The sequence below is a fragment of the Pleuronectes platessa genome, chromosome 8, assembly GCF_947347685.1.
Source record: "Pleuronectes platessa chromosome 8, fPlePla1.1, whole genome shotgun sequence".
NCBI classification, from domain to species: Eukaryota; Metazoa; Chordata; class Actinopteri; order Pleuronectiformes; family Pleuronectidae; genus Pleuronectes; species Pleuronectes platessa.
Window position 1 is genome coordinate 3,487,561 of NC_070633.1, and position 9,406 is coordinate 3,496,966.

At 43.6% G+C, this 9,406-nt stretch overlaps 15 non-coding genes across 15 annotated transcripts; all 15 read right to left on the reverse strand.

Annotated features, from left to right (window-relative positions):
- Positions 1-53: 53 nt before the first annotated feature.
- Positions 54-141, reverse strand: trnay-gua (transfer RNA tyrosine (anticodon GUA)). Its single transcript is given in 2 exon segments — positions 54-89; positions 105-141. It is a non-coding gene; the product is annotated as a tRNA-Tyr (tRNA).
- Positions 142-498: 357 nt separating this feature from the next.
- On the reverse strand, positions 499-586 carry trnay-gua (transfer RNA tyrosine (anticodon GUA)). The gene is given in 2 exon segments: positions 499-534; positions 550-586. It is a non-coding gene; the product is annotated as a tRNA-Tyr (tRNA).
- Positions 587-953: 367 nt separating this feature from the next.
- trnay-gua (transfer RNA tyrosine (anticodon GUA)) lies at positions 954-1,041 on the reverse strand. Its single transcript is given in 2 exon segments — positions 954-989; positions 1,005-1,041. It is a non-coding gene; the product is annotated as a tRNA-Tyr (tRNA).
- Positions 1,042-2,136: 1,095 nt separating this feature from the next.
- Positions 2,137-2,224, reverse strand: trnay-gua (transfer RNA tyrosine (anticodon GUA)). The gene is given in 2 exon segments: positions 2,137-2,172; positions 2,188-2,224. It is a non-coding gene; the product is annotated as a tRNA-Tyr (tRNA).
- A 1,283-nt stretch (positions 2,225-3,507) lies between these two features.
- trnay-gua (transfer RNA tyrosine (anticodon GUA)) lies at positions 3,508-3,595 on the reverse strand. The gene is given in 2 exon segments: positions 3,508-3,543; positions 3,559-3,595. It is a non-coding gene; the product is annotated as a tRNA-Tyr (tRNA).
- Positions 3,596-4,238: 643 nt separating this feature from the next.
- On the reverse strand, positions 4,239-4,326 carry trnay-gua (transfer RNA tyrosine (anticodon GUA)). Its single transcript is given in 2 exon segments — positions 4,239-4,274; positions 4,290-4,326. It is a non-coding gene; the product is annotated as a tRNA-Tyr (tRNA).
- A 644-nt stretch (positions 4,327-4,970) lies between these two features.
- trnay-gua (transfer RNA tyrosine (anticodon GUA)) lies at positions 4,971-5,058 on the reverse strand. Its single transcript is given in 2 exon segments — positions 4,971-5,006; positions 5,022-5,058. It is a non-coding gene; the product is annotated as a tRNA-Tyr (tRNA).
- A 236-nt stretch (positions 5,059-5,294) lies between these two features.
- trnay-gua (transfer RNA tyrosine (anticodon GUA)) lies at positions 5,295-5,382 on the reverse strand. Its single transcript is given in 2 exon segments — positions 5,295-5,330; positions 5,346-5,382. It is a non-coding gene; the product is annotated as a tRNA-Tyr (tRNA).
- Positions 5,383-6,470: 1,088 nt separating this feature from the next.
- On the reverse strand, positions 6,471-6,558 carry trnay-gua (transfer RNA tyrosine (anticodon GUA)). Its single transcript is given in 2 exon segments — positions 6,471-6,506; positions 6,522-6,558. It is a non-coding gene; the product is annotated as a tRNA-Tyr (tRNA).
- A 236-nt stretch (positions 6,559-6,794) lies between these two features.
- On the reverse strand, positions 6,795-6,882 carry trnay-gua (transfer RNA tyrosine (anticodon GUA)). Its single transcript is given in 2 exon segments — positions 6,795-6,830; positions 6,846-6,882. It is a non-coding gene; the product is annotated as a tRNA-Tyr (tRNA).
- A 367-nt stretch (positions 6,883-7,249) lies between these two features.
- trnay-gua (transfer RNA tyrosine (anticodon GUA)) lies at positions 7,250-7,337 on the reverse strand. Its single transcript is given in 2 exon segments — positions 7,250-7,285; positions 7,301-7,337. It is a non-coding gene; the product is annotated as a tRNA-Tyr (tRNA).
- A 198-nt stretch (positions 7,338-7,535) lies between these two features.
- Positions 7,536-7,623, reverse strand: trnay-gua (transfer RNA tyrosine (anticodon GUA)). Its single transcript is given in 2 exon segments — positions 7,536-7,571; positions 7,587-7,623. It is a non-coding gene; the product is annotated as a tRNA-Tyr (tRNA).
- Positions 7,624-7,859: 236 nt separating this feature from the next.
- Positions 7,860-7,947, reverse strand: trnay-gua (transfer RNA tyrosine (anticodon GUA)). The gene is given in 2 exon segments: positions 7,860-7,895; positions 7,911-7,947. It is a non-coding gene; the product is annotated as a tRNA-Tyr (tRNA).
- A 236-nt stretch (positions 7,948-8,183) lies between these two features.
- Positions 8,184-8,271, reverse strand: trnay-gua (transfer RNA tyrosine (anticodon GUA)). Its single transcript is given in 2 exon segments — positions 8,184-8,219; positions 8,235-8,271. It is a non-coding gene; the product is annotated as a tRNA-Tyr (tRNA).
- A 367-nt stretch (positions 8,272-8,638) lies between these two features.
- On the reverse strand, positions 8,639-8,726 carry trnay-gua (transfer RNA tyrosine (anticodon GUA)). Its single transcript is given in 2 exon segments — positions 8,639-8,674; positions 8,690-8,726. It is a non-coding gene; the product is annotated as a tRNA-Tyr (tRNA).
- Positions 8,727-9,406: the final 680 nt, after the last annotated feature.

Genomic DNA, 9,406 nt, shown 5'->3' on the forward strand with positions numbered 1-9,406 from the left:
AGTGGTGTGTACTGTTGATGATCGGTTGCAAATTTCCACCTGTAAAAGACTCCTCTTTCGAGCCGGAGTTGAAACAGCGACCTAAGGATATCAACATATGTAGCCTACAGTCCTCCGCTCTACCAACTGAGCTATCGAAGGGTCCTTTCATAATTAACAGTGTAGAATTGTTCTTAAAAATGTCCATATCCTGTTCAGAAAATGTTGAGCTTTCTTATCAGCAGTATGCCAAACATTCAGGACATTGACTGCCCCGCCTACTTTGTGGTCGTTGAGATCTCCTCACAAGTGGTGTGTACTGTTGATGATCGGTTGCAATTTTCCACCTGTAAAAGACTCCTCCTTATCCTGTTCAGAAAATGTTGAGCTTTCTTAGCAGCAGTATGCCAAACATTCAGGACATTGACTGCCCCGCCTACTTTTTGGTCGTTGAGATCTCCTCACAAGTGGTGTGTACTGTTGATGATCGGTTGCAAATTTCCACCTGTAAAACACTCCTCCTTCGAGCCGGAGTTGAACCAGCGACCTAAGGATATCAACATATGTAACCTACAGTCCTCCGCTCTACCAACTGAGCTATCGAAGGGTCCTCTCATGATTAACAGTGTAGAATTTTTTGGGAAAATGTCCATATCCTTTTCAGAAAATGTTGAGCTTTCTTAGCAGCAGTATGCCAAACATTCAGGACATTGACTGCCCCGCATACTTTTTTGTTGTTGAGGTGTCCCTACAAGTGGTGTGTACTGTTGATGATCGGTTGCAAATTTCCACCTGTAAAAGACTCCTCCTTATCCTGTTCAGAAAATGTTGAGCTTTCTTAGCAGCAGTATGCCAAACATTCAGGACATTGACTGCCCCGCATACTTTTTTGTTGTTGAGATCTCCTGACAAGTGGTGTGTACAGGTGGAAATTTGCAACCGATCAGATGAAAATTTCCACCTTTAAAGACTCCTCCTTCGAGCCGGAGTTGAACCAGCGACCTAAGGATATCAACATATGTAGCCTACAGTCCTCCGCTCTACCAACTGAGCTATCGAAGGGTCTTTTCATGATTATCAGTGTAGAATTTTTTGTGAAAATGTCCATATCCTGTTCAGAAAATGTCAAGCTTTCTTAGCAGCAGAATGGCAAACATTCAGGACATTGACTGCCCGCCTACTTTTTTGTTGTTGAGGTCTCCTGATAAGAGGTGTGAACTGTTGATGATCGGTTGCAAATTTCCACCTGTAAAAGACTGCTCCTTCGAGCTGAAACAGCGACCTAAGGATATCAACATATGTAACCTACAGTCCTCCGCTCTACCAACTGAGCTATCGAAGGGTCCTTTCATAATTAACAGTGTAGAATTGTTCTTAAAAATGTCCATATCCTGTTCAGAAAATGTTGAGCTTTCTTATCAGCAGTATGCCAAACATTCAGGACATTGACTGCCCCGCCTACTTTGTGGTCGTTGAGATCTCCTCACAAGTGGTGTGTACTGTTGATGATCGGTTGCAAATTTCCACCTGTAAAAGACTCCTCCTTATCCTGTTCAGAAAATGTCAAGCTTTCTTAGCAGCAGAATGGCAAACATTCAGGATATTGACTGCCCGCCTACGACTGCCCGCATACTTTTTTGTTGTTGAGGTGTCCCTACAAGTGGTGTGTACTGTTGATGATCGGTTGCAAATTTCCACCTGTAAAAGACTCCTCCTTATCCAGTTCAGAAAATGTTGAGCTTTCTTAGCAGCAGTATGCCAAACATTCAGGACATTGACTGCCCCGCATACTTTTTTGTTGTTGAGGTGTCCCTACAAGTGGTGTGTACTGTTGATGATCGGTTGCAAATTTCCACCTGTAAAAGACTCCTCTTTCGAGCCGGAGTTGAAACAGCGACCTAAGGATATCAACATATGTAGCCTACAGTCCTCCACTCTACCAACTCAGCTATCGAAGGGTCCTTTCATAAGTAACGGTGTAGAAGTTTTTGGGAAAATGTCCATATCCTGTTCAGAAAATGTTGAGCTTTCTTAGCAGCAGAATGGCAAACATTCAGGACATTGACTGCCCCGCCTACTTTTTGGTCGTTGAGGTGTCCCTACAAGTGGTGTGTACTGTTGATGATCGGTTGCAAATTTCCACCTGTAAAAGACTCCTCTTTCGAGCCGGAGTTGAAACAGCGACCTAAGGATATCAACATATGTAGCCTACAGTCCTCCGCTCTACCAACTGAGCTATCGAAGGGTCCTGTCATGATTAACAGTGTAGAATTCAGTGTAGGGTCCTTTCATAAGTAACGGTGTAGAAGTTTTTGGGAAAATGTCCATATCCTGTTCAGAAAATGTTGAGCTTTCTTAGCAGCAGTATGCCAAACATTCAGGACATTGACTGCCCCGCATACTTTTTTGTTGTTGAGGTGTCCCTACAAGTGGTGTGTACTGTTGATGATCGGTTGCAAATTTCCACCTGTAAAAGACTCCTCCTTATCCTGTTCAGAAAATGTTGAGCTTTCTTAGCAGCAGTATGCCAAACATTCAGGACATTGACTGCCCCGCATACTTTTTTGTTGTTTAGGTGTCCCTGCAAGTGGTGTGTACGGTTGATGATCGGTTGCAAATTTCCACCTGTAAAAGACTCCTCTTTCGAGCCGGAGTTGAAACAGCTACCTAAGGATATCAACATATGTAGCCTACAGTCCTCCGCTCTACCAACTGAGCTATCGAAGGGTCCTTTCATAAGTAACGGTGTAGAAGTTTTTGGGAAAATGTCCATATCCTGTTCAGAAAATGTTGAGCTTTCTTAGCAGCAGTATGCCAAACATTCAGGACATTGACTGCCCCGCATACTTTTTTGTTGTTGAGGTGTCCCTACAAGGGGTGTGTATGGTTGATGATCGGTTGCAAATTTCCACCTGGAAAAGACTCCTCCTTATCCTGTTCAGAAAATGTCAAGCTTTCTTAGCAGCAGAATGGCAAACATTCAGGACATTGACTGCCCGCCTACTTTTTTGTTGTTGAGGTCTCCTGATAAGTGGTGTGAACTGTTGATGATCGGTTGCAAATTTCCACCTGTAAAAGACTCCTCCTTCGAGCCGGAGTTGAACCAGCGACCTAAGTATATCAACATATGTAGCCTACAGTCCTCCGCTCTACCAACTGAGCTATCTAAGGGTCCTGTCATGATTAACAGTGTAGAATTTTTTGGGAAAATCTCCATATCCTGTTCAGAAAATGTTGAGCTTTCTTAGCAGCAGTATGCCAAACATTCAGGACATTGACTGCCCCGCATACTTTTTTGTTGTTGAGGTGTCCCTACAAGTGGTGTGTACTGTTGATGATCGGTTGCAAATTTCCACCTGTAAAAGACTCCTCCTTATCCTGTTCAGAAAATGTTGAGCTTTCTTAGCAGCAGTATGCCAAACATTCAGGACATTGACTGCCCCGCATACTTTTTTGTTGTTTAGGTGTCCCTACAAGTGGTGTGTACTGTTGATGATCGGTTGCAAATTTCCACCTGTAAAAGACTCCTCCTTCGAGTCGGAGTTGAACCAGCGACCTAAGGATATCAACATATGTAGCCTACAGTCCTCCGCTCTACCAACTGAGCTATCGAAGGGTCTTTTCATGATTAACAGTGTAGAATTTTTTTGGAAAATGTCCATATCCTGTTCAGAAAATGTCAAGCTTTCTTAGCAGCAGAATGGCAAACATTCAGGACATTGACTGCCCGCCTACTTTTTTGTTGTTGAGGTCTCCTGATAAGAGGTGTGAACTGTTGATGATCGGTTGCAAATTTCCACCTGTAAAAGACTCCTCCTTCGAGCCGGAGTTGAAACAGAGACCAAAGGATATCAACATATGTAACCTACAGTCCTCCGCTCTACCAACTGAGCTATCGAAGGGTCCTTTCATAAGTAACGGTGTAGAAGTTTTTGGGAAAATGTCCATATCCTGTTCAGAAAATGTTGAGCTTCCTTAGCAGCAGAATGGCAAACATTCAGGACATTGACTGCCACGCCTACTTTTTGGTCGTTGAGATCTCCTCACAAGTGGTGTGTACTGTTGATGATCGGTTGCAAATTTCCACCTGTAAAAGACTCCTCCTTATCCTGTTCAGAAAATGTTGAGCTTTCTTAGCAGCAGTATGCCAAACATTCAGGACATTGACTGCCCCGCCTACTTTTTGGTCGTTGAGATCTCCTCACAAGTGGTGTGTACTGTTGATGATCGGTTGCAAATTTCCACCTGTAAAAGACTCCTCCTTCGAGCCGGAGTTGAACCAGCGACCTAAGGATATCAACATATGTAGCCTACAGTCCTCCGCTCTACCAACTGAGCTATCGAAGGGTCCTGTAATGATTAACAGTGTAGAATTTTTTGGGAAAATGTCCATATCCTGTTCAGAAAATGTTGAGCTTTCTTAGCAGCAGTATGCCAAACATTCAGGACATTGACTGCCCCGCATACTTTTTTGTTGTTGAGGTGTCCCTACAAGTGGTGTGTACTGTTGATGATCGGTTGCAAATTTCCACCTGTAAAAGACTCCTCCTTATCCAGTTCAGAAAATGTTGAGCTTTCTTAGCAGCAGTATGCCAAACATTCAGGACATTGACTGCCCCGCATACTTTTTTGTTGTTGAGGTGTCCCTACATGTGGTGTGTACTGTTGATGATCGGTTGCAAATTTCCACCTGTAAAAGACTCCTCTTTCGAGCCGGACTTGAAACAGCGACCTAAGGATATCAACATATGTAGCCTACAGTCCTCCACTCTACCAACTCAGCTATCGAAGGGTCCTTTCATAAGTAACGGTGTAGAAGTTTTTGGGAAAATGTCCATATCCTGTTCAGAAAATGTTGAGCTTTCTTAGCAGCAGAATGGCAAACATTCAGGACATTGACTGCCCCGCCTACTTTTTGGTCGTTGAGGTGTCCCTACAAGTGGTGTGTACTGTTGATGATCGGTTGCAAATTTCCACCTGTAAAAGACTCCTCTTTCGAGCCGGAGTTGAAACAGCGACCTAAGGATATCAACATATGTAGCCTACAGTCCTCCGCTCTACCAACTGAGCTATCGAAGGGTCCTGTCATGATTAACAGTGTAGAATTCAGTGTAGGGTCCTTTCATAAGTAACGGTGTAGAAGTTTTTGGGAAAATGTCCATATCCTGTTCAGAAAATGTTGAGCTTCCTTAGCAGCAGAATGGCAAACATTCAGGACATTGACTGCCACGCCTACTTTTTGGTCGTTGAGATCTCCTCACAAGTGGTGTGTACTGTTGATGATCGGTTGCAAATTTCCACCTGTAAAAGACTCCTCCTTCGAGCCGGAGTTGAACCAGCGACCTAAGGATATCAACATATGTAACCTACAGTCCTCCGCTCTACCAACTGAGCTATCGAAGGGTCCTTTCATGATTAACAGTGTAGAATTTTTTGGGAAAATGTCCATATCCTGTTCAGAAAATGTTGAGCTTTCTTAGCAGCAGTATGCCAAACATTCAGGACATTGACTGCCCCGCATACTTTTTTGTTGTTGAGGTGTCCCTACAAGTGGTGTGTACTGTTGATGATCGGTTGCAAATTTCCACCTGTAAAAGACTCCTCCTTATCCTGTTCAGAAAATGTTGAGCTTTCTTAGCAGCAGTATGCCAAACATTCAGGACATTGACTGCCCCGCATACTTTTTTGTTGTTTAGGTGTCCCTGCAAGTGGTGTGTACGGTTGATGATCGGTTGCAAATTTCCACCTGTAAAAGACTCCTCTTTCGAGCCGGAGTTGAAACAGCTACCTAAGGATATCAACATATGTAGCCTACAGTCCTCCGCTCTACCAACTGAGCTATCGAAGGGTCCTTTCATAAGTAACGGTGTAGAAGTTTTTGGGAAAATGTCCATATCCTGTTCAGAAAATGTTGAGCTTTCTTAGCAGCAGTATGCCAAACATTCAGGACATTGACTGCCCCGCATACTTTTTTGTTGTTGAGGTGTCCCTACAAGGGGTGTGTATGGTTGATGATCGGTTGCAAATTTCCACCTGGAAAAGACTCCTCCTTATCCTGTTCAGAAAATGTCAAGCTTTCTTAGCAGCAGAATGGCAAACATTCAGGACATTGACTGCCCGCCTACTTTTTTGTTGTTGAGGTCTCCTGATAAGTGGTGTGAACTGTTGATGATCGGTTGCAAATTTCCACCTGTAAAAGACTCCTCCTTCGAGCCGGAGTTGAACCAGCGACCTAAGTATATCAACATATGTAGCCTACAGTCCTCCGCTCTACCAACTGAGCTATCTAAGGGTCCTCTCATGATTAACAGTGTAGAATTTTTTGGGAAAATGTCCATATCCTGTTCAGAAAATGTTGACCTTTCTTAGCAGCAGAATGGCAAACATTCAGGACATTGACTGCCCCGCCTACTTTTTGGTCGTTGAGATCTCCTCACAAGTGGTGTGTACTGTTGATGATCGGTTGCAAATTTCCACCTGTAAAACACTCCTCCTTCGAGCCGGAGTTGAAACAGCGACCTAAGGATATCAACATATGTAGCTTACAGTCCTCCGCTCTACCAACTGAGCTATCGAAGGGTCCTGTCATGATTAACAGTGTAGAATTCAGTGTAGGGTCCTTTCATAAGTAACGGTGTAGAAGTTTTTGGGAAAATGTCCATATCCTGTTCAGAAAATGTTGAGCTTTCTTAGCAGCAGAATGGCAAACATTCAGGACATTGACTGCCCCGCCTACTTTTTGGTCGTTGAGATCTCCTCACAAGTGGTGTGTACTGTTGATGATCGGTTGCAAATTTCCACCTGTAAAACACTCCTCCTTCGAGCCGGAGTTGAACCAGCGACCTAAGGATATCAACATATGTAACCTACAGTCCTCCGCTCTACCAACTGAGCTATCGAAGGGTCCTCTCATGATTAACAGTGTAGAATTTTTTGGGAAAATGTCCATATCCTGTTCAGAAAATGTTGACCTTTCTTAGCAGCAGTATGCCAAACATTCAGGACATTGACTGCCCCGCATACTTTTTTGTTGTTGAGGTGTCCCTACAAGTGGTGTGTACTGTTGATGATCGGTTGCAAATTTCCACCTGTAAAAGACTCCTCCTTATCCTGTTCAGAAAATGTTGAGCTTTCTTAGCAGCAGTATGCCAAACATTCAGGACATTGACTGCCCCGCATACTTTTTTGTTGTTGAGATCTCCTGACAAGTGGTGTGTACAGGTGGAAATTTGCAACCGATCAGATGAAAATTTCCACCTTTAAAGACTCCTCCTTCGAGCCGGAGTTGAACCAGCGACCTAAGGATATCAACATATGTAGCCTACAGTCCTCCGCTCTACCAACTGAGCTATCGAAGGGTCTTTTCATGATTAACAGTGTAGAATTTTTTTGGAAAATGTCCATATCCTGATCAGAAAATGTCAAGCTTTCTTAGCAGCAGAATGGCAAACATTCAGGACATTGACTGCCCGCCTACTTTTTTGTTGTTGAGGTCTCCTGATAAGAGGTGTGAACTGTTGATGATCGGTTGCAAATTTCCACCTGTAAAAGACTCCTCCTTTGAGCCGGAGTTGAACCAGCGACCTAAGGATATCAACATTTGTAGCCTACAGTCCTCCGCTCTACCAACTGAGCTATCGAAGGGTCCTGTCATGATTAACAGTGTAGAATTCAGTGTAGGGTCCTTTCATAAGTAACGGTGTAGAAGTTTTTGGGAAAATGTCCATATCCTGTTCAGAAAATGTTGAGCTTTCTTAGCAGCAGAATGGCAAACATTCAGGACATTGACTGCCCCGCCTACTTTTTGGTCGTTGAGGTGTCCCTACAAGTGGTGTGTACTGTTGATGATCGGTTGCAAATTTCCACCTGTAAAAGACTCCTCTTTCGAGCCGGAGTTGAAACAGCGACCTAAGGATATCAACATATGTAGCCTACAGTCCTCCGCTCTACCAACTGAGCTATCGAAGGGTCCTGTCATGATTAACAGTGTAGAATTCAGTGTAGGGTCCTTTCATAAGTAACGGTGTAGAAGTTTTTGGGAAAATGTCCATATCCTGTTCAGAAAATGTTGAGCTTTCTTAGCAGCAGAATGGCAAACATTCAGGACATTGACTGTCCCGCCTACTTTTTGGTCGTTGAGATCTCCTCACAAGTGGTGTGTACTGTTGATGATCGGTTGCAAATTTCCACCTGTAAAACACTCCTCCTTCGAGCCGGAGTTGAACCAGCGACCTAAGGATATCAACATATGTAACCTACAGTCCTCCGCCCTACCAACTGAGCTATCGAAGGGTCCTCTCATGATTAACAGTGTAGAATTTTTTGGGAAAATGTCCATATCCTGTTCAGAAAATGTTGAGCTTTCTTAGCAGCAGTATGCCAAACATTCAGGACATTGACTGCCCCGCATACTTTTTTGTTGTTGAGGTGTCCCTACAAGTGGTGTGTACTGTTGATGATCGGTTGCAAATTTCCACCTGTAAAAGACTCCTCCTTATCCTGTTCAGAAAATGTTGAGCTTTCTTAGCAGCAGTATGCCAAACATTCAGGACATTGACTGCCCCGCATACTTTTTTGTTGTTGAGATCTCCTGACAAGTGGTGTGTACAGGTGGAAATTTGCAACCGATCAGATGAAAATTTCCACCTTTAAAGACTCCTCCTTCGAGCCGGAGTTGAACCAGCGACCTAAGGATATCAACATATGTAGCCTACAGTCCTCCGCTCTACCAACTGAGCTATCGAAGGGTCCTGTCATGATTAACAGTGTAGAATTCAGTGTAGGGTCCTTTCATAAGTAAATGTGTAGAAGTTTTTGGGAAAATGTCCATATCCTGTTCAGAAAATGTTGAGCTTTCTTAGCAGCAGAATGGCAAACATTCAGGACATTGACTGCCCCGCCTACTTTTTGGTCGTTGAGATCTCCTCACAAGTGGTGTGTACTGTTGATGATCGGTTGCAAATTTCCACCTGTAAAAGACTCCTCTTTCGAGCCGGAGTTGAAACAGCTACCTAAGGATATCAACATATGTAGCCTACAGTCCTCCGCTCTACCAACTGAGCTATCGAAGGGTCCTTTCATAAGTAACGGTGTAGAAGTTTTTGGGAAAATGTCCATATCCTGTTCAGAAAATGTTGAGCTTTCTTAGCAGCAGTATGCCAAACATTCAGGACATTGACTGCCCCGCATACTTTTTTGTTGTTGAGGTGTCCCTACAAGTGGTGTGTACTGTTGATGATCGGTTGCAAATTTCCACCTGTAAAAGACTCCTCCTTATCCTGTTCAGAAAATGTTGAGCTTTCTTAGCAGCAGTATGCCAAACATTCAGGACATTGACTGCCCCGCATACTTTTTTGTTGTTGAGGTGTCCCTACAAGTGGTGTGTACTGTTGATGATCGGTTGCAAATTTCCACCTGTAAAAGACTC